This window comes from Monodelphis domestica, chromosome 2 (genome assembly GCF_027887165.1).
Source record: "Monodelphis domestica isolate mMonDom1 chromosome 2, mMonDom1.pri, whole genome shotgun sequence".
Lineage (NCBI taxonomy): Eukaryota > Metazoa > Chordata > Mammalia > Didelphimorphia > Didelphidae > Monodelphis > Monodelphis domestica.
Window position 1 is genome coordinate 510,714,694 of NC_077228.1, and position 23,144 is coordinate 510,737,837.

The 23,144-nt window shown below is 40.4% G+C and overlaps 2 long non-coding RNA genes across 3 annotated transcripts in view; one reads left to right on the forward strand and one right to left on the reverse strand.

The window, feature by feature from the left end:
• The window catches only part of LOC103095573 (uncharacterized), a 27,635-nt gene extending 16,290 nt beyond the window's left edge, over window positions 1-11,345 (reverse strand). The window contains exons 1-3 of one of the 2 annotated variants that reach the window (XR_008916835.1): window positions 10,765-11,345; window positions 9,992-10,075; window positions 1,469-3,159 (exon numbers count right to left, since the gene is read on the reverse strand). This is a non-coding gene — a long non-coding RNA (uncharacterized LOC103095573). Of the gene's footprint in view, window positions 1-1,468; window positions 3,160-9,991; window positions 10,076-10,764 lie in introns of those variants that run through there. The other variant, XR_008916834.1, reaches the window with a different exon arrangement.
• LOC103095696 (uncharacterized) lies at window positions 11,311-22,280 on the forward strand. The gene is made up of 3 exons (XR_463511.2): window positions 11,311-11,381; window positions 16,667-16,782; window positions 21,710-22,280. It is a non-coding gene; the product is annotated as an uncharacterized LOC103095696 (long non-coding RNA).
• Window positions 22,281-23,144: the final 864 nt, after the last annotated feature.

A 23,144-nucleotide genomic window follows, 5' to 3' on the forward strand; every position in this document is an offset into this window, starting at 1 on the left:
CTCCTAGCTATGGGAGTGTCCCTGCTCCACCCTATTTAAGACTGCTTTAGGACAGAAAACTGCTTGCTAAACAATGAAAGTACTTTGATCCATGCTTATGGAAGGGACAGGAAGTTCTTTGAGTCATGACTGTTTTAGAATTGATACAATGGGATACTAAGTACCTATAAAGGTGGGGCAACTTGTAAATTACTTAAACCTAAAAGAGTGATAACTTATTCAGAGGTTTTTTCTAATGAAATTTGTCGACACAGCAGCATTTTTTCCTGACTTACTAATAAAGAGATTAAAACTACTCAGCTGTGAATTCAAAATGGGCAGTCCTTTAGAAACATCTACAGTGATTGGTAGATGTAAGGACTTAGGGGAGGTGACAGAGGAGATTTTGCCCTTAAAAATAAGAGCTTGGATCTCATTCAAAAATCTCGATTTCTGACTCTCATTCTGAAGGAGAGCTCCTTGAGGAGCTCCTCTGAGGGGCTCTGTCCCTCTGGGGTAGGAGCTCTGGAGGCTCTTGAGAGAGGCCCTTTGAAACAATCTCTGGCTGGAAGACTCTTTGAGGAAGGACGCTGGCCTGGTGTCACTAGTATCCTTGCTTAGTCAGACCTTGTGGTGAGTGTTAAAAAACTGACTGATTTCTCTTTTTAAGACTCAGGTCTAGACCATATTGGCTTGAGGCCCTTCATACTTATTCCTTTCTTACTCTCTCTCTCTTTCTTTGATTACTCATTGTATTGTTAATTAAAATCTCTATAAAAACCCAATTGACTTGGGTATTTGAATAATTGGGAATATTTCCCTGGCGACCACCTTATATTTGATTTTAAACCCAAGACACTGTAGTGAGACATATTTCTGTGGTCAAATTTACTCACCCTCTCTTATATCTATCACAATTTACATCTTCCACTATTTTAATCACTACAGTTTAAGACCTCAACCATTTTAAATCTCACACTCCCCCCTTCCCCTCCTTAATTTCCATTTCTCTCTTGCCCTGTTGGATAAGATAGAATTCAGGAGCCCAATGCATCTAGATGTTCTTCACTCTCAGAGTTGATTTCACTGAGAGTAAGGTTTAAGTAATACCACTTTGAGCTTTCTTCCTCTCCTTCTCATTTGAGAATTCTTCCCCTCCCCTTCCCATGTGTATCTTTGTGTGGGAAAGATTATTCTATTTAGTTCCCCCCCTCTATTTCTTGAAGCAAATCTTAGTATCCTCAACGATTCCCCCCCCCCTTTTTCTTTCTTTCCCCCCTTTCACCAAATCATCTTGATGTCCCAATCTTTCCCTATGCATGATTCTTCTAACTACTCTTATGATGCATACAATTTTTGAGAGTTACACATTATATTTTCCCCACATATTAATATATATAATTTGATATAAATGTAGTCCTTATAGAAGAGAGTTTGACTTAAAGAAAAAGATAAGATCTTTCTCCCTTTCCCTTTCTTTCATATTTACCTTTTCATGTTTCTCTTGCTCTCTGAGATTGGATGTCGAATTTTCCACTAAGTTCTGGTCTTTTCGTAGCAAATATTTGGAAATCTTCTATTTTGTTGAATGCCCATACTTTCCCCTGGAAGTATGTAGTCAGCTTTGATGGGTAGTTGATTCTTGATTGGAGACCCAGCTCTCTTGCCTTTCTGTTTCATGCTTTGAGGTCTCTTAGCATATTTGCTGCTAAGTCATGTGTGATCCTTATGGGGGAGCCCTCTATATCTGAAGCTCCTCTTCTTGGCTTCTTGTAAGATTTTCTCCTTAGCTTGGAAGCATTTGAATTTGACGATTACATTCCTGGGGGTTGTCTTTTGGGGATATAGTATAGAGGGTGTTCTATGAACCCTTTCTATTTCTATTTTGCCCCCTTGCTCGAGAACATTGGGGCAATTCTCTTCTATAATTTCCTGTAGTACGGCATCGAGGTTTTTGTTTATCTCTGGTTTTTCAGGCAGACCAATGATTCTCAAGTTGTCTCTCCTTACTCTGTTTTCCTGGTCTGTCACCTTGTCAGTGAGATATTTTATGCTTTCTTCTAATTCATTAATTTTTTGGCTTTGCTTTATTAATTCTTGCTGTTTTGCAAGCTCACTATATTCCAGTTGCTTAATTCTGGTCTTTAGGGACTGATTTTGCTTTTCAGCTTGGTCTTCCCTTCTGTTAAATGCTTCCAGCTCTCTCCAATTGTGAGGTCTTGTCTGTCAGGCTGCTGACCTCTTTCTGGGTTTTTTCCCATTTTCCTTGCCAGAAGGTTTCCGTCTTTTGGATAAGCTCCAATTTGAGTTCTTTCAGAGCTTGTGGATAATTTCCATTTTGGGGGGCATGTTTTGATTTTGTTTTAATTTCATCCACTTTCTCTTCTTTTCCTTGGGTATTCCCACCATAAAAGTTTCCAATAGTCACTTTTCCCCCTTTCTTCTTGGAGGCTTGATTTTGGGCCATGTGAGCCATCCCTTCAGTGGTTTTTTCCCCCTTTCCTTTTTGGTCCGAGGTCTTGGTGATATGGGAGGGTTTTCTGGGGATTTAGGTTGCCTCAGACTAGTTCTTCCCAGCCTCTGCAGTTTGTTTGCGTGCCCACACCCGTGCTTTGCGCGCCCGCCCATGTGCTTTGTGGTCTCTTCTCACTCGTGCGCAGGAATCTCCTGTAAAACTGCTCTGAGGGTTGGATCTCTGGTATTCCCTGTCAGTTTCCAGGGAGCCTGCCATGCTCCCCCCCCCCCCCTCACTACAGTGAGGGGCGATGCTTTGGCCTTAGGCACTTTTTATAGAGTCTCAAGACTCCACACTGTTCGCAGTTTGCAGGGACCCCACGGTCTGAGCACTCTGCAGTGCGCAGGGTTCTCCTGTGAAACCACCCTGAGAGGTCATTCCCTAGCAGTCTTTAGATCCCAAGGACCCTGGTGTGCCCTCCCCCCCATACAGAGATGTTCCTCACTCACTCGCTGTCCCGCTGCACACTCTGATCCCCTGGTTCCGTGGGGGAGGGAGGGGGAAGGGAGGCTCAGTTCACGTTTTTGTGCAAGCTTTTCCTCCTTCTTATAGTGTGGCAATGTTCAAACCTCACATACCTTTGTTTCTGTGTGGTACTGGAGAGTCCCTCCGTTCTTCCAACAATGATTTTTATGCTCTTTTGAGGTAGTCTATTTCGTTCAGTCCTGGGGAGAGGAAGTGATTTGCATCTAGATTGCAGTCATGTTTACCCGGCAGTCTCTTTCTTTACTTTTAAGTTATGTTTGGAGACTTGCATTCTTGCAAAAGTTATCCTTCCCGAACCCCAGGGGTACACATCTGCACCCCCACAACAGTACCAGTCTCCCTTCATCTCCCAAATCTCCTAGTTGTCCTTCCTTTAGGTATGTCCTGGGATATCCCTAAGAGCTCCCTCAACCTGTGATGACAAACCTATGACACGTGTAGCCATTTTCAATGACACATGGCCTCAGGGCCCAGGAGCCACCCCAACCAGGTCTGGGAGGGAAGGCTGCTCCACACACTGGCCAGGAGGTTGGGGGGTGAGCAGTGGGCCCCAGGCAGCTGGGGCATGTGGGGCTCCTGTGGTGGTGGGAAGGAGGAGCTTGTGCATGCATGCACATAGAAGTAGCAGGCAGCCTCTGCTCTCCAAGAAGTTTGGGCAGGGCTCTGGCCCATGTGCAAGGAAGGAGTGCCTGGAACCAATTACCAGACACTTTTAGCACCCTGAAAAATATAGCAATGGCTTTACTCACAATTCTTCCCTTTACATACTTTTATGATACCTTATTCTCAGCATTAAATAATATCAAGACCAACAAAAGAAACAGATTGACAAATTAAGTTAGTAGTGCTTGCTTGGGCTTGAAATGTACAAAATACCAACCTTCAATTTAAGATTTAGCCAATGAAATTCAGCAACAAAAAAGTCACTAATAGGCAGGTTAGTTAAATAATTCCCCCTCCCCCTCACTTATCTTAGTTCACTGCAAGGCACCCAACACAAGTTAAATAATATCAAGACCAACAAAAGAAACCGACTGACAGATGAACAAAGAAGTCACTAAGCAGGTAACTTAAATAATTAGTTTTTGGTTTATTAAATAGTTATATATTGCAATTATGCATTTTTGTTATTTAAACTGTAAACAGCATGAAATTATGGGTTTTTTTTTTCTTGAAGTGACACATCACCCAAGTTATGCTTGGTTTTTTGGTGAATTTGGACATACCATGCTCAAAAGGTTACTCATCACTGCCCTAGGCAATAATTTAGCCTCTTTGGGCCTCAGTTTCCTCTTCTTTAAGATGGAGAGGGTGGAGCTCAACTTTTTAAGCAAAGATTCTTGTTTAGATATGCAATAAATGACCTTGGAAGTCTCAAGGCTGGGTAGTGCACTGGGTAGAGTGGTGTACCTGGATTCAGGCCAACTGGAAGTCAAATACAGCTGAGATACTTCCTGTTAACATGTTCCTGGGAAGTCACTTAATTTTAGTTTGCCTCAGTTTTCTCAACTGTAAAATGGGAATCATAATAACCTCTACCTCTTCAGGGTTGTAGTGAGGCCCGAATAAGAAGATCTGAGTTCAGATCCAGTCTCACTATTAAATGTCTGAGAGTGTGATATTATTCTAGGGACTCACTTAATTTCTGTTTGCTTCAATTTCCTCAACTGTAAAGTGAAGACCATAATAGCTTCTACCTCTCAGGGTTGTAGTGAGACTCAAATTAGAAAACCTGAATTCTAATCAGCCTCAGACACTTACTAGTGATATGATTCTGGGGAGTCACTTAATTTCAGTTTGCCTCAGTTTCCTCAACTATAAAATGGGGATCATAATAGCCTCTACCTCTCAGGGTTTTAGTGAGGTTCAAATTCAATGATATTTGTAAAGTATGATATATAAATGCTAACTTTGGTCATTATTATCCTAACTTTGAGAATTTTTGATTCTTCAAAAAGCCATTAAGGAAGGAGAGAGCTTTCTTCCATCTCTGGTATTCCCATCACAGGACAGATAGAAAAGTACATAAATGCTCATGAATCCCTGGGCCCCAGCCTCCACTTCAAACTTTTCTGAATTTCCATTTCTTCCAGCTTCCTGCTGGCTGCTCCCCTTCCATCCTGGTTAGGCTTTAGTCATGGTTTCCTGACTCATCTCCTCCCCTATGGGCACATACACACACACCTGCACCAGCCTCCCTTTCACCCATTGTTCTATTTCCTCCCAGTGTCCTTCCCAGTACAGCTCACCGTTTACTAATGGATTTGTGGACAGACGCTGGCTCCCCACCCCCAGCAGTTTCTTGGAAAGAACACAAGATTTGGGGCCAAAGGGTCTGGGGTGGAATTCTAGGACTGCTACTTATTGGGTGTGGGATCCTGGGCATCATCTCTCCACCTCAATAAAATGTGAGAGTTGGGCTAGATTTGAGATTAACACTCTCTTGAAACTAAACTGTACCTAGAGATGGGAAGTTCTGGGTTCTAGTTTGGCCTCAGATACTTCCTAGCTGTGTAACCCTGGGCAAGTCACTTAACCCCCATTGCCTAGCCCAGTGATGGCAAACCTATGGCACAGGTGCTGAAGATATCATGCAGAGCACTTTCTGAGGGCACTTGGCCACCTTCCCTCTCCACCCCCCACCCCCAGAGTTCCTTACTAAAAATGCAATGGGACTTGGGCAGAGTTGCTCCCTTTGCCCTCTCCACTGTGCCTTATGACATTTTTTTACATCCCTCACCCCTCTGTCCAGCAGCCCAGTGGGAGTGGGTAAGGTGGGTGGCTCACAGGTGGCAGAGCTGGAGGGGAGAGGAACACCAGGGCCACTCTCCCCCTCTCCATGGGCTTGAGGACATTCCTTATTTCACCTGCCCCTCCATCCAGCAGCCCAATGGGAATGTGAAAAGTTTCACCATAACTGGCCTAGCCCTTGCCACTCTTCTTTCTTGGAACCCATATTTAATATGACTTCTAAGAGAGAAGGTAAGAATTAAAAAAAAAAAAGAAATTACTTTGTATAAACTTTACAGAGAAGCAGTGAAATGAAGTCAATAGTAGGAAGTAGAGGTTAATGGAAGTAAGCTTTGGAGTGAGGAAGATGAGTTCAAGTCTTGCCTCAACCACTCATAAGCTGTCACCCCAAATCACTTAACCTCTCAGAACTAAAAATACCAAGACTATAAATTACAAAAAAAAAAAAGTGCCAATCTGCATTGATAGAATGAGTTTCCACATTAGGAAAATCTGTATGCTATAAGCAGTTAACTTCTGTCTGCCACATTTTATTCATCTGTAAAATGGGGGTAATAATAGAATCTACTTTACTGAATTGTTGCAAGGGTGAAATAATATTTGTAAATTACTTTGCAGACCTTAAAGTGTTAGATAAATAATAACTATAATTCTTTTCTTCACATGAAATGAGAATAGATTAGCTTTTTTGGTTTCTGAGAAAATCAACAAGTGGGTAGAGCCAGTAGGGTGGAAAATGTAGAAGGGGCAGTCATGAAACCCTGAGGTATAGAAGGAAGAAAGGGAACTCAGAGTCCAGGGGAGTAGAGTTTAGAGTTCTTAGAGTTCCAGGTGGCTTTTGGGATGGTGAACAGTTGCCCAGAAAGATATCCCCAACTTGACTTATGAGAAAGACCATCCAGAGAAAGTATTGTGAAAGTAGAAACGCAATGATTTCTCACATTCTATGGGTTCTATGGGTATATAATTGGGGGTTTTGGTTTTAAAAGATCACTCTATTATAAATATGAATAATATGGAAATGGGTTTTGAGCAATAATACATGCATAACCCACTAGAATTGCTTGCAAGTTCTGGGAGGGCTGAGGAAAGAGGGAGGGAGAGAACATGAATCAGGTAACCATGGAAAAATATTCTAAATCAATCAATGAATCAATTTAATTAAAAAACTTAACCCTATCTAACTCCATTCCCCACGAGAATAAGCAAACTCAGTTCTCCTTTCTTTCCCCACACGCAGTCTCTTCCAACTCAGAATTTCTATCCGCTGTCAGTTCCATCTTTCTGAATGGCTTCTTGTATTTTCACATAATGAATTACCAAATGGATTTGAGGCATCCTCTATACTTCTTGTCCTGGGGCAGCAGTGGCCCCAAGAAGCCAAAATTGTTAGTTACTGTTCTGGGCCTCACTCCAGCCCCTCACACATTGAATTCTCTTCAGGAGCCCAATAACCACCCCATGATAATCAGCCAGAATGATGGTGGAGGAAAGCTTGAGATGGGGAAGGAGAAGGGTTACTCTTGGATGAGGATATATTGAAGTTGGGGCTGGGTAAACTGAGACCAGAATGGAGGCAGCCTGCAAAATCACAAAGCGCCTGGAGCGAACACAACCCAATTCCTCAGCCCTGGCCCAAAGGCAACACCTGACTGACCAAACTGCTCTGCAGATGAATGAGTCCTGCCAGTATCCAGGACGGAGCTATAACTAGCGTGGAACATACGAGGCTTCATCCCATGAGTGCTTCTATCAGGGCAGTGATTTCCTTCTCATTGAAAATGCACCTTCTGCATCTCATTTCTCAGTCTTGTGCCCTCCAAAGATTTTTCCCCTTGGGTCCTATTGTGGTAGCACCTCATCCAAGGGACCTGATTTCTCCCTGCCCGTTCCTACATAAACCCTCCAGGTGATAAGCATCCCCTCTCCCAGAACTATACTCAAAATCCGACTGGTTTCAGTAATGCTACAATCCAAACAATTTTTCAAAATTCTTACTTTCTGCCATAGTATTGATAATAAGTATCTGTTCCAAGGCGGAATAGTGGCAAAAACTAGGCATGTGGGGTCAAGTGAATTGCTCAGGGTCACACAGCTAGGAAGTATCTGAGGCCAGATTGAAACTGTAAACATTAAATTAGTGTCTAGTAATAAAAGTATTATATTTGAGGTTTGTTAAGGATTATTAGAAATCAAGGAATAAAGAAAATACAAACTATGAAAACCATGTGCCCAGGGCTGATTAGCCCATTCAAAGCTTACTTACTACATCATTGCAATGGCCATGAAGAGCATTGAAGAGAAAGAAGAGGGAGAGGTAGGCATTACTGCCAGTTAAAATACTAATTGTGATCTTGCCCAGGTGGAGAATGTAAAAAATAGACTTGAATACAGGACTACAATCCCCACAAGCCTTTGCTCCACTTCCCCAGAATGCCTTGTAATCTCACCTGGGCTGAGATCGAGAAGGTATTTAAGCTGATTCAAAGGCTTTTGGAGGCACTCTGACTCTGGGACTTCCGTTTTGGAGCAGGCGTGGCTTTTTTTTTTCATAATGTAGGTGAGGTTGTGTCTAGGCCTCTCTATGGCCTGGACACGTGTCTTTTATCCTGTATTTTTCTTTAATCCTTAATCTTCAATAAACCTCTAAAAAAATATAATACTCCTTGCAGAGAGAAACTAATTTCTACCTGCCTCAGATGCCTCAGCCTCCCCGTCTCCCCTAAATTTTAACTGTTACAAGACTCAGGTGAGATTATAGGGAATTCTGGGAAATACCAAGTACTTCTGGGGATTGAAGTCTAGGGTTCAAATCTCCATTTTTACAGAACCCAGGATCTTCCATCTCCAGATCAGGCTATCTATCCATTGAGCCACCTAGCTGCCTCTGTCCAAACTATTTTTGTCACAGATGAAAAAAATTCCAGTTAGTATACTGCATTGTTACCATGTGATATTATTGACTTTTTTTTTAACCCTTACCCTTCTGTCTTGGAGTCAATACTGTGTATTAACTCCAAGGCAGAAGAGTGGTAAGGGCTAGGCAATGGGGGTGAAGTGACTTGCCCAGGGTCACACAGCTGGGAAGTGTCTGAGGTCACATTTGAACCTAGGACCTCCCGTCTCTAGGCCTGGCTCTCAATCCACTGAGCTACCCAGCTGCCCCCTTATTGATTTTTTTGAGGTTATAGATCAATAAAAATCTTGAGTGAATTTTTTCATGAACTATTGATTTAACCATACCTTCCTTCCAAGTTCTCTGAAGATCTCTTTCCTTGTACATGAGAAATTGACTTTTTGAACCCAACAGTAGTACTTCACATTTATCTCAATTAACTTCTTCTTACTAAACTGAGTCCATAATTCTAGCTTTTTGAGATATGTTGGGATCCTCCTTCTATCATCTAATGTGCTAGTTGTGTCTTCATACTTTATATCATCTACAAATCTAATAAAGAAGCCTCCAAAAATAAAAATGGAATCACACAGGACCAAGGACAGATCCTTGGTTTGCTCTCCTGGAGACCTTCTTCCAAGTTGCTTTGAATATATTAATATTTATTTTGGGGCTCTAGTCACTCAGTTCATTCTGAATTCATCTACTGTACCTTCATCTGTCCTACATCTCTCCATCTTGTCTGGAACAAGAGAAACTTTATTAAATGCTTTGCTAAAATAAAAATCAACAGTATCTATAGAATTGCCCTGTTTTGTAATCATGGAAGAAAAGGAAATAATGTCAGTCTGACATAACCTGTCCTTGAGGAATCTGTTTTGGCTCCTAAGATTCAGTTTTTAGGGGGCATCTGGGTTGCTCAGTGGATTGAGAGTACTAGGTTCAAGTCTGTCCTCAGATACTTCCTAGCTTTATGACCTTGGGCAAGTCACTTAATCCCCATTGCCTAGCCCTTACCACTCTTCTACCTTGGAATTAATATACAATATTGATTCTAAGATCGAAAGTAGGTTTTAAAAAAAGATTCAGCTTTTTGATTCCCAAATGCCCATAGACCATCCTGTTTATTGATACATTTTGGAATTTTTCCAGGAATCACTGGCAAAGTCACTGAAGTTTACAGATATTGCCCCTTTGGATTTCTTTAGGAATCAGAACCACATTTTCCCTTCAGGTCCTGGGGCATGAATGTTCCCTGTTCTTTACAATATTCAGCTGGTTTTGACAATAGCTCAGCCATCACCCACATCAGTTCATTCATTTGGTAGATCCTAAGGACTTGAACTTTTTAAGAGCTCTCTTACCAGCTTCTTATTTTTGTCTTCTATTTCAGTTTCCTGTTAACCTGTTTGGTTCCATGGTGTCCAGTCCAAAGAACAGTAATGTACCTTGATAGACAAAGCAAAAGAAAAATAAGTATTGTAGACTTTGACATTGTCTGTGCAAGCCAGGTTTCTAGCCATGCCACAAGCATTTTGCACGAGACTCTCCAAATGGGTATATGTCTGCCTCTGGGACTTTTGCCATTCCATCATCCATCTCCCAAGGATCTAATCTTCTCTTGAATTTTCCTCATTTCCAATCAAGGTCTTTTTTAAAAAGCACCTTTTGTTCTCTTGTTATTCTTGCTCACCTGATACTCTTCAGACAAAAACAGTGCTCCTTGTCACCACAATATTTAAGAATTAGGAGAGTCCTCAGTGACCATCTCATCCAATGCATCCTCAAGAAAAAGATCTACTCTAACATGCCCCATGAGTTGCTGTCCAGCCTTTGCTTGGAGACCTCTAAGGAAGAGGAACCCACCGTCTTTTGGGGCTACCTATTCCTCTTTTGGACAGCTCCAATCAGTATTTTTTCAGATGTTAGCCTAAATTTTCTTTTTGTTACTTTCACCCATTGAATTTGCCATCTATGGTCAAATAGAACAAATCTAGTTCTTCCTCCACACAAGACTCTTTCAAATATTGGAAGACAACCATCATATCTATCTGTCACCTATATTATATATCATGTAATATAGTCTTTTCTTATCCATGTTAAACAATCCCAGTTTTTTTTCCCTTTTTGTCCTTACCTTCCATTTTAGAATCAATACTGTGTATTGGTTCCAAGGCAGAAGAGCAGTAAGGGCTAGGCAATAGAAGTTAATTCACTTGTCTAGTGTCACAAGGCTAGCAAATGTCTGAGGCCAGATTTGAATCCAGGACCTCTCATCTCCAGGCTTGGCTCTCTCTCTACTGAGCTGCTCCCATTCCCAGCTATTTTAACAAGTCTTCATATGTCATGAACTCAAGGTTCTTCATCATACTGATTGTTCTCTTCTGTATCAGATTATAAGCGTCTTTCTGTGGATTCCAGAAGTAAGCAAAACATTCTTGATATAGTTAGACTGTGAAAGGGAATTTAAAACTCCCTTTATTTATTTTAACTTAATCAGTCAAGAACTTGGAGTACCCCTCCTTTCACACTTAATCAGGCATTTGAAGATCCTTTTAAAAGAAAGCTCTCACCCTCAAGAAACAGGAAGTAGACCCCACAGGCACTGCTCTCTGGGCAGTGCCAGGCAAATTCAGAAACTATGATTGGTTCCTGAGATGTGACAGATCAGCCCACAGTGAAAGGAAGTAGAAACTAGAGAGACAGGAAGTGACATGGGAAAAGGGCTTCCGAAAGGCAAAACCAAAGAGCTGAGTAAGTATTCTTCCAGGAGATTTATTCTACATTGGTGGCTCTTGCTGAAAGAGGCATTCTGTATTGGTGGATTGAGGAGTTTGGCTTTGGTGACTTGCTTGGGTTGAGGAGACCAAGGCTGGTGACACTGTCAGCTCTTCTCTTGTCTTTGGTGGGATACTCTCTTCAGTAAGGCTCAGCCTTTGTGGCATTAGACTCTCTTTTGGTTGGTGATATGCTTGGCTGGAGACAGTCTCATGGGCTGGTGAGATTTGCACTCACAGTCTGTAGGCACTGGGATCCAGACTGATAGTATTTAGCTAGGCAATATTTTCTATGTCCTTCCTACATTTTCCTCTCTTTACTATCTCTACTTTGCTGTAATAAAGCTACTAACATATTCATAATTTAATTTTAATTATTATAAATGGTCACCACAACTTTTTATAACTCTTAATTTGACCAAAACCAATTTTAACTTTTTAACTCTTATAAGACTGATGCAGAAATGAGAGACATTGTAAATCTTGAAATCTCTCAGACTTGTGAATGTTAAAAAATTTCTACATTGAGGAATCCTCCATTGGAACAAATTCCCTACTGGAAAACATTCCTCATTTTGATGTGAGAACTCGCCAGGATCAGAAATGGGAGGATCTCTACTCCACCCGTACTTAAGACTGCTTTAGGGGAGAAAACTCCTTGCTAAACAATGAAAGTACTTGGACCCATGCTTATGATGAGGCAGGGAGTTCTTTGAGCCATGCCTGTTTTTAGAATTGATACAATGGGATGCTAGGTACCTATAAAGGTCGGGCAGGTTTTCTCTTGATGGGATTAGTTGACTCAGCTATGTTTTCTCTGGTTCAGACTTCCTGAGGGGATTAGTCGACCCAGCAGTGTTTTTTCTGATTCAAACTTACTAAAGGGATTAAGTCGACCCAGCAGTGTTTTTAGAATGGGTTGTCCTTTGGAAACTGTCTACAGTGATTGGTAGATGTAAGGACTTAGGGGAGGTGACATAGGAGAAAAACCCCTATATAAGAAAAAGCAGAATCTCTTGAGAGGGGAATCCTTTTGGAGGATCTCTGATGAGAATCCCTTGGGAAGAATCTCTTGAGAGAGGCTCTGGAGAAGGGAAACTCTTGGAGGACAATCTATAAGGAGGTCTCACTGGAGCTCTCTCTGGTGAAGTCAGCTGAGATGGAGCTGGCCTGGTGTCACTAGAATCCTTGCTTAGACAGACCTTGTGGTGAGTGATAAAAGACTGACTGACTGATTCTCTCTCTCTTAAGACTCAGGTCTAGGCCATGTTGGCTTAAGGCCCTTCATACTTATACTTTTCTCTCTCTCTCTCTCTCTCTCTCTCTCTCTCTCTCTCTCTCTCTCTCTCTCTCTCTCTCTCTCTCTCTCTCTCTTTCTTTGATTACTCATTGTATTATTAATTAAATTCTCTATAAAACCCAGTTGACTTGGGCATATTCATGATTGGGAATATTTCCCTGGCGACCACCTTATATTTGATTTAAAAACCAAGACACTGTAGTGAAACATATTTTCTGAGGTCAAATTTACTCACCCACTCTTATATCTATCACAATTTATACCATACACTATTTTAATTTGTATCTTCCACCATTTTAACTATAACAGTTTAAGCCATATACTCTTTTAAATCTAACAGTTTATGGCATCCACTCTTTTAACTGCCACAGTTTAAGGATCAACCATTTTAAATATTACAACATGGAAAGTTGGAAAGGGATGAGAATCATGATAGGCAATTAATAAATATTTGTTGACTAATTAATTGAAGGAAGCACCTGAGTGATGATGTGGGGGAGCCAGGGGAATCTGGGTCAGTGGTAGCTAGTAATTCTCCAGGCCTTTCAGGTGGCGGCCTGCCCTAGCTGCACTGGGCTTTGTGATTGAACCTTCAGTGGGACATAGGAAATAAGGTGAACAGAAGAAATTATCTTTGTATTGATTTTGTTTATAATTCCATATGATAATATGCACATGTAAAGTGTGTCATATGAAGTAATGTCCAGTCTGAGAGGCAGTTAGGAACTGAGGTTGAGAGAGAGAACAGCAGATTCCTTATCTCTCATTCACTTGGAGTTAAGTATTCAGTGAATAAATTGGTAATGGTACTCATCTCTCTGTCTCTGTCTCTGAATCTCTGTCTCTCTGTCTTTCTCTCTACCTCCTCTCCCTCTCTCTCTCTCTTCCTCCTTCCCTGCTTGTCTTCCTTCCTTCTTCCCTCTCTATCTCTGTCTCTTTCTTACATGTATAGTTGAATTTGTGTAAGTTATATCTATGATATGACTCCAAAGTATGCCTGCCTTATTAAAATCCAAGTTGGTCAGTGCACTTCCTGCACATCCACATAGGTCTCTTGAAACAACTTTCTCTTTTCTTCTTAATTGGAAATGTTTCCCTTGATGCCTTCAGAATTGTATTCTTCAGGGGCAGCTGGGTAGCTCAATGGACAGAAAGCCAGGCCTAGAGATGGGAGGTACTGGGTTCAAATCTGGCCTCAGACACTTCCCAGCTGTGTGACCCTGGGCAAGTCACAACCCCCATTGCCTGGCCCTTACCACTCTTCTGCCTTGGAACCAATACATAGTATTGACTCCAAGACAGAAGGTGAGGGTTAAAAAAAAAAAAAAGAATTGTATTCTTTGGAGTTCCCCATGCCTATTCAGGTAGGGAAATGACCAGTGGGGTCCTGGTGGTGGGTTGTGTTGGGGAGGGGGTATGTCATGAAAGACAAGGTTAGAAAGGGAAGGTGTGTCCTGATCAAAGAGTCTACTGCCAGACTGAGGAGTTACATTTTATCACTAAGCAAACAGGCAGCTGAATTTTCTTGGATCTGGAGAGTGACAGGGTGAAAGTGGTGTTTCAGGAAAATCAATCAGGTGACAGCAAACAGTGATGTTCAATGAGTATAAAAGGCCTGGAGGGAGAGGCTGGAGGCAGAGGAATATTTGGAGGCTGTTGGAGTAATTAAAGAAGGAGGGGCAGAGTGTCTGGACTAAGGGAGTGGCAGCTAGGGATGGAAAGGAAAAATGAGAGTGACATGGCAAAGGAATCATCTCCCACATTGGGCAACTGAGTGATTGGATGTGGTGAGCCATAGAGGGAAGCAGCAGGGCACAGTGACAAGAGCTCTGGTTCTAGAATCAGGCAGCCTTGATTCAAACCCTACCTACTCCCTGTGTGACTTTGGGCAAGTCACCTCACTTCCTTGAATCTCAGTTTCCTCTTTTGTAAAATAACGGGGTGGGGTTATATGGATTCTGAGGTTAATTCCAGTTTTAGATTTACAAATCAAAACCAAAAATGGAGGGAGAGGAGAGAAGCGTCCAGCTCTGACTGCTAGATCAGACAGCTTGGAAGACTATAAAGATGGGCTGCAAAGGAGAATAGCAGAAAAGCGGGCTGGGGGTGGAGGGCTCTCCACAGTTGCCATGGAAAATAATCCAGGTGACAGCAGGAGGCTCCAGCTGAAGGGAATTGGAGAGAAGCTGGAAGGGTGGGGCCAGACCATGCACAGCTAAGCTTTAAAAACCTGCCAATCTTCCCAAAACTCTGCCTGAGACCAATTAGAATGACAATCAGATGATGGAGAGCATGAAACTGTCACAACCATTTGACATTCTAAAGTTTGCAGAGTTCCTTCTTCATAGCAGCCCTGTGAGCTAGGTAACTGATATTATTATCCCCATTTTACAGATGAAGAGACTGAGGCTGAGATAATAAATGGGTCTCTCAGGATCACATAGTTAATAAGTGCCAATGCTGGGATCCAGACCCGGATGTTCTGGCCCTGCGTCCTGGCTTTCCTATTCTCCCAAGATGCTTAATAAGCTCCATGTCCTGATAAAATGAGTCTTAATCCCAGAACCTAGACTTTATCTCTTGCTAGCTAGCCTTCCTTGACTTTATTGTGCTACTGGCTTTGATTTCGTTCTTCACAGCTCCTTTTTTTTTTAACTCTTATCTTTTGTCTTAGAATCAATACTATGTATTGGTTCCAAGTCAGAAGAGTGGTAAGGGCTAGGCAATGGGGTTGAAGTGACTTGCCCAAGGTCACACAGCTAGGAAGTGTCTGAGGTCAGATTTGAACCTAGGATATCCCATCTCTCAATCCATTGAGCCAACCAGCTGCCCCCTTCACAGCTCCTTGATCAGCAACCTTACTTTCATTTCTTCCATAGGATCAGGAATGTAGAGATGGAGGGGATTTAGAAGACCATCTAGTCCAATCTCCCCTCCCATAATTTTATAGATGAGGAAATTAAGATTTATCTTGGGGGGCAACTAGGTAGCTCAGTAGATTGAGAACTAGACCAAGAGACTAGAGATCCTGGATTCAAATTTGACTTCAGATACTTCCTGGTTGTGTGACCCTGGGCAAATTATTTAACTACAGTTGTCTAGCCCTTGCTACTCTTCTGTCTTGGAACCAATACTTAGTATTGATTCCAAGATGGAAGGTAAGAATTAAATAACAAAAAAACTTGCCTAAGGTCATAGAGTCATCAGTAGTAGAATATGAATCCAAGTCTCCTGATCTTTCCACTGCCTTAAAATATCACACCTGTTTTTATCTATTAGGCCTGGGACTTGTACCCTTGATCACTGGTCTAGGAGGCAATATGCTGAATGCTGGCAGACAACCAGAATTCTAATTCCAAATACTGACTACCTTTGTAAGCTTGAATAGATTAATCTCTCCTTGCCTCGATTTCCTTACATAGAAAACGATGGAGTTAGAATGGATGGTCTAATGGATGGAGACCTATTGGAAGATCTCTTCCAATTCTAAATCTTATCATCCTATTTTAGGGAGTCAATGAAGTTTTTGCTAGTCAAAACCTAGCACCAAAGCCACAGGGATTTTGCTGGTGAACAATATGCTTAATAAAGGCAAGAATTGGGGGGAGGTGGGTAGAGAATAAGCTGATCTTTACTGATCTCTGGTTCTTTTTTTAATTCTTGTTTATATCTTTTATTTTTCTCCTAGTAGTTCTTCTATTCTTCCCCCATGAATGAGCTATCCCATAGAACAAATGTTATTTTTTAGAGATTAAGAAAAAAGAAAAGGACAAAGGAAAACATCAACATAACTGCTGATCTTTGGTTCTGATTTAAATTCATTTTCATGCTATTCTATCGGAATTCTAAGCAAGATCATTGTCTGGAACTTAGGGCTAAAATCTCTGTCAAGATATCAGTGTAAAAAATTTTAAAAAATCATTCTTAGTCAAATTACCCTTTGACCATCTTTTGTTACTTAGGTGTGATGGCTATCACTAATTTGCATTTATCCAGAAGATTTTGGCTACCCTATCTGAGCCAAAAAACCTACATCAGCTAAGAGGGTCAGTGAAGTTTCACTGAAAGTCAAAAAAAGGTATGTGGAAATGTTCAAATTTGAGAAGAAATAATGGGAAGCTCTTGGGTAAGGAGAAAAGGATGAAGAGAAATGATATTAAGATGAGAACTATAGACCACCTGGGCCAGATGGAGGAAAAGTATAATGAGTTTCAAAAAGAGATTAAAAAAACAAGCCTTAAGGAGGGAAGAGGAATCCTTTTTGTCTTAAAATATTTTTTTCTTTTATGAACTAGAAAATTATCAATAAATAAGAACATTTCCATATGCAGAAAATAGAGATTGTACATGAAACTATCAACCTATTACACATAGCTTGTTCCTTTTAATTAATATTTAAATTTAAGGTAGTAGCATCAATATTTCTCTGCTTGTCTGTGTCCCCCTCTGAATCTCACATTGGTATCCTCTGTGAATTTTTGAAATCCGATTAGTTTTTAAAAATAAAATTGCTGCTCTTCTGTTTCCTCTCTTTCTCTTTTTCTGGTATTATAGCACTATTTCTCCACTTTTCCCTCCAAACTCCCCCTTCTGAAATAAAAAAGTCTCCCTTATAATAAAAGTAGAGGTAGGCAGAAAAAGAAATCGTGTAATGGCAATGTCTGGAAATGTATGTTTCATTTTTCCTCCAATCTATTAAGTCTCCATTGAGGCATGTTTCATCATTAGTCTTAAATTGTAATTGGTCATCGAAATTATGATCAAAGATCTTAAGTCTTTCACTTGTACAAAAATATTCATAGCTGTGCTCTTTGTGGTGGCCAAAAACTGGAAAACGAGGGGATGCCCATCAATTGGGGAATGGCTGAGCAAATTGTGGTCTATGTTGGTGATATAATATTATTGTGCAAAAAGGAATAATAAAGTGGAGGAAGTCCATGGAGACTGGAACAACCTCCAGGAAGTGATGCAGAGTGAGAGGAGCAGAACCAGGAGAACATTGTACACAGAGACTGATACACTGTGGTATAATCGAATGTAATGGACGTCTCCATTAGTGGCGGTGTAATGGCCCTGAACAATTTGCAGGGATCCAGGAGAAAAAAACACCATTCATAAGCAAAGGATAAACTATGGGAGTGGAAACACCGAGGAAAAGCAACTGCCTGACTACAGCGGTTGAGGGGACATGACAGAAGAGAGACTCTAAATGAACACTCTAATGCAAATATTATCAACAAAGCAATGGGTTCAAATCAAGAAAACATCTAATGCCCAGTGGACTTACGGGTCGGCTATGGGGGGTGGGGGGGAGGAAAAGAAAATGATCTATGTCTTTAACGAATAATGCTTGGAAATGATCAAATAAAATATATTCTTAAAAAATAAATAAATAAATAAATAAAATAGAAAAAAAAAGATCTTAAGTCTTTCAAAGCTGCTTTCTTTTACAATGCTGTGGTCACTGGATAAAAGATGACTCATTCTGTTCACTTTACTCTGCATCAATTCATATAAGTCTTCCCAGATTTCTCTGAATCTGTGCCTTTAATCATCGTTTATGGTACAATCATATTCCATTACATCCATAATTTGTTCAGCCGTTCCTCAATTAAGGCTCCCATTCTGGTTCCAGTTCTTTGCTATAACAAAACGTCCTTCTGTAAGTTTGTTTATACATATGACTCACTTCTCTTTCTTTTACCTCTTTGGGCTAAGTGCCTAGTAGTGATATCATTGTGCCAGTGGATATGTTTACTGTCTTTGGGGGGATTATATTTCCAAATTGCTCTCCAGAAACTAGTTCACAGCTCTCCTAACAGAGCAGTTCTATGCCTGTCTTCCCTTCCAACAATTGGCATTTTCCTTATGTGTCATCTTTGGCAATCAGAAAAGGTGAGGTAGAATCTTGGCCCTTTTTGAATTTGAACTTCTCTTGTTATGAGTGATCAGGAGCATATTTCTCCATGATTGCTGATAGCTTGGATTTACTCCATTGAAAATGATATGTTCATATTCGTTAACCATTTACTGAAAATCCTTATTCTTCTTAACTATTTAAATTAATTCCCTGCATAACTTAGATACCAGAGCTTTATCAAAGAAAATTGCTACAAAGATTTTTTTTTTCAGTTAACTGTTTCCCTCCTAATTTGGACTTCATTCCTTTAATTTTTATTAAAAAATTGGGGCAACTAGGTGACTCAATGGATAGAGAGCCAGGTCCAGAGATAGGAGGTCCTGGGTTCAAATGTGACTTCAGACACTGCCTAGATGTGTGACCCTGGGCAAGTCACTTAATCTCAGCTGCCTAGGACTTACCACTCTTCTTCCTTGGAACTAAGACTTAGTATTGATTCTGAGACCGAAAGTAAGAATTTAAAAACATTTTATTAAAAATAATTCAAATTGATATGTGTAGATATATGTATAGTAGCTTTCTTTTTCTTTTTTTAACCTGTACTCTTATGTAATACAAATTTCCATATTGTCCGTGTCATTATATAAGGCACATATCACACATACAATAGATAGCTTATGGAAGATATATATGTATATACATACACACACACACACACACACACACACACACATATATATATAGAGAGAGAGAGAGAGAGGGAAGGAGAGAGAGAGAGAGAGAGAGAGAGAGAGAGAGAGAGAGAGAGAGAGAGAGAGAGAGAGAGAGAGATGTACATATATATGTCTTGATCTGCACTCAGATCCCAACAGTTCTTTCTTTGGCTGTGGATAGCATCCCTTATGATTATCTTGGAGATTTTTACTGATAATGGTTTGGTCCTTCACAATTGATCATCGTATAATATTTCTGTTACTGTATATAATGTTCTCCTGGTTCTGCTCGCTTCATTCATATGAGCCCTTCCAGGTTTTTCTGACTTCATCCTTTCTTATGGTGCAATAGTATTCCCTTACAACCATATGCCACAACTTGTTCATTGATTCTCCAGGTGATGGACAACCCCTCAATTTCCAATTCTTTGCCACTACAAAAAGAGCTGCTAAAAATTCTTCTGTACTTCCCTTATCTCTGATCTCTTTGTGACATATACCCAGAAGTGGTATTGCCAGGTTTGTGGACCTTTGAGCCTGGTTCCATATGTTCTCTGGAATGGTTGTATCAGTTTCCCAGTTTGTGATAGCTTTCTAATATAAAGATATGACTCAGCTTTCATGTTACATCAGTAAATGAGTTCTAGGATTCCGCCTACCCGGTCCCCAAGGGAGACTGATTTCTCCTTTTGTGGAGAGTGAGAGCTGTACTTTATGTTTGCCTTTTCACTTACCTATTTTCAAGATTGTTGGTCTAGAATTATATCTCTCTGCCCCACCTCAAATATTTGTTAGTCTAGGGTTACAATACTTTGGGGCCAAGAATAAACACCATTCTCCTCACCCTCTCTTAAAGGGAGCCCTTACCACTCTTCCACCTTGGACATTGTACACAGAGACTAATACACTGTGGTACAATTGAATGTAATGGACTTCTCTACTAACAGCAATGCAATGATCCAGGACAATTCTGAGGGATTTATGAGAAAGAGCACTATCCACATCCAGAGAAAGAACTGGGGGAGCGGAAACACAGAAGAACAACTGCTTGATCACATGGGTCAATGGGGATCTGATTGGGGATGTAGACTCTAAACCATCACGCTACTGCAAATATTAATAATAGGGAAATAGGTCTTGATCAATCATACGTGTAAAACCCAGTAGAACTGCTCCTTGGTTATGGGAGGGAGGGGAGGAGGGGAGGGAAAGAATATGAATCGCATAGCCATGGGAAAATATTCTAAATTGACTAAATAAAATTTAAAAAATAAAATAAAAATAAAAACGTTCAAACTTTTTAACCCTCAAGACAACATCAACAACAAAAGCAGAAGGTAAAATTAAAACAAAAAAAATTTTATCTTCTATTCCTTATTTGGAAAATTACTTGCCCTATACATAGTTGTGAAAGGGATACTGTGCCATTCTCCTCTAATTTGTTTATGATGTGGCCTTTTATATCTAGGACATGTATCCATTTGAAGCTTATTGTAGTATATGGTATGAGATGTTGATCTAGGCTTAATTTCCTCCCAAACAGGTTTCCAGTTTGGAAAAATATTATTCTTATGATGAATTGCAACCATGCATAAATCTGCTAGACTTTCTCTGCCAAAATCGGAGTACTAGTCATATTCTTCTCTTGTCTTTCTTCTTTCATCTTTCAGAAGGCAGAGAATGTGATGAGGGAAATGCTATTCTGAACATGTTTCTGATTAATAAAGAACTGGTTGATGAAAAGGAAAGAATATGAAACTTAGAAAAATCTGATTGTATTGTCTAAAAGTTCATGAGAGGTAAAGAGAATCAGTGTCTCAGCACAGCTTGATAATGTTCCCTAGACTATAGGAGAACAAATTTTTAAATGTTCAGAGAAAGATTGATTTAATATCATGACTTTAAACTCTAAGAAAGATAGGAAGCTCTTGAGAATGAGATTCAGATTATGCAAGTTTGAAAAACTCAAATGATGAATGAAAGGTGGAAGTAACAAAAAAGACATGAGACTGCACAGGGAACTCTCTAACAAGCTCTTCTTTTTTTAAAGGACACATATAACAAGTTTGGTTTATGTGTTTGCTTGGTTGATGCAACTTCTCCACATTAAGAAGTTGAGATGCTACGTCTAGGAGAGTCAGAAAGACTTGTAAAGGAAGTTTCTTGGAGAGAATACAGAATATACATGGACATCCTATAGTTGGTTCTAGTTCACCAACCCCAGGGTGAATGGGAGGCTCTTGAGTTGGTGCAAAGCATTCAAAAGACCCACCTAACTTCCATCTTTGCTCTCTTACCTTTCATCAGCTCTGCTCGTGGTGGTATGTCTCCTTCACTCACTTGTGGGAGACAATACTGTAATGGGAGAGACCATAGAGTCCCAAGAAAGAATCTTGGTTCTTGGCCTCTGAATTTGTCCTTTTTCATTCTAGATGAAGGGAGTGGTGACCTTTTGAATTTTGAAAGATCTAGAGAATACTTCAGCATCCTGGATTCCATAGTCTGGGCTCCAGAGCCAATTCAGCATCACTTCTCTAAGAAGCAAGGAGTGACCTTCAAGATCTCTGGCCAATGGAAGCTGAAATGAAGATTCATTCAGCAATAATGCCACATCAATTGAGGAAGTGACTTAAATCTCTAATCTACCCTGTCCTCATGGAGTATGAAGGGGCAGGAAATTTTGTTCTTGTAATATTTTAAAAGTAAATATCTCTTAGTAAAAGCTAATTGATGGTAAGTGGTTAAATGGAACTGAGATTAGTCAGTAGCAACTAACAATGGGGAAACAGAGTCAGTGTTGACTCAAGTCAATTAGCAATAGAGAAGAGCCATCCTTCCAAACCTTTAAGAACCTTTAACAAGCCTGACTCAAAGAGAGAGGACCAAAGTGGCCCTACCACATACACACGATGCAGGCAAGGGCATATAGATTAAAAAAATATGTTGCCAAGTTTCTAATATGATACGGGTATCATTTCTAAGATAAAGAATTGATTAAAATGTGTGTTTTTTTCTATCAATAATATTTTCTTTTCCAATTATGTGCAAAAATAATGTTTTGCATTCTTCTCTAACACTTTGAGTTCCAAAATTTCCCCCTCCCTTCTTTTCTCCCTTTCCTTCTCCCAGAGACAGTAAGCAATTTGATATTGGTTAAAAATATGCTATCACACAAAGCAGATTTCCATATTTGCCATATTGTGGAAGAAGACACAGATATAAAAAAACATGAAGAAAATAAAGTGAAACATGGTATGATTAGAGCTACACTCAGACTCCATCAGGTCTTTCTCTGGCGGTGGATAGTATTTTTCATCATAAATCATTTGGGACTTTTGAAAGCCTGAAAGGGAATTGCTACCCACCATGACAGGTTCATTAAGACCACATCCTGTCAGAAGGTCATTTCCTTTTTTGATGGAGTCATTAGGCAGATTAGATCAGGGAAGTATCTTAGAATGAATTTTACATCACAATCCTAGTGGATAAGATGAGAGATATGGCTTTGATATGGCTTTGAACAGGTTAAATTGGTGATGACCTTGGGTTGCATTATGACATTGGGTCATATGACATTGGTGATGACATTGGGATGCATGGGTTGCATGCAGCTCAACAAGGATTTACTGAGACCCTTTACTGTACGAGGTTGCTGTGCTATTGATAAATGAAATGTTGTAGAGCCTAATACTTTTGAGGAGTGGAACCTTATCAACCTGGAGGGAATTCTTTAATGGTGGGGCTACAGGGCCCATCAACTTGCTTCCAGAAAAGAACTGAACTTGGGGGTTGCTATTGGTGCAACCCCCTCTCATCATGGTGATTCCCTCTTTCCCAGAGTGCTTCATAATCTCTCCAAGGCTCAAA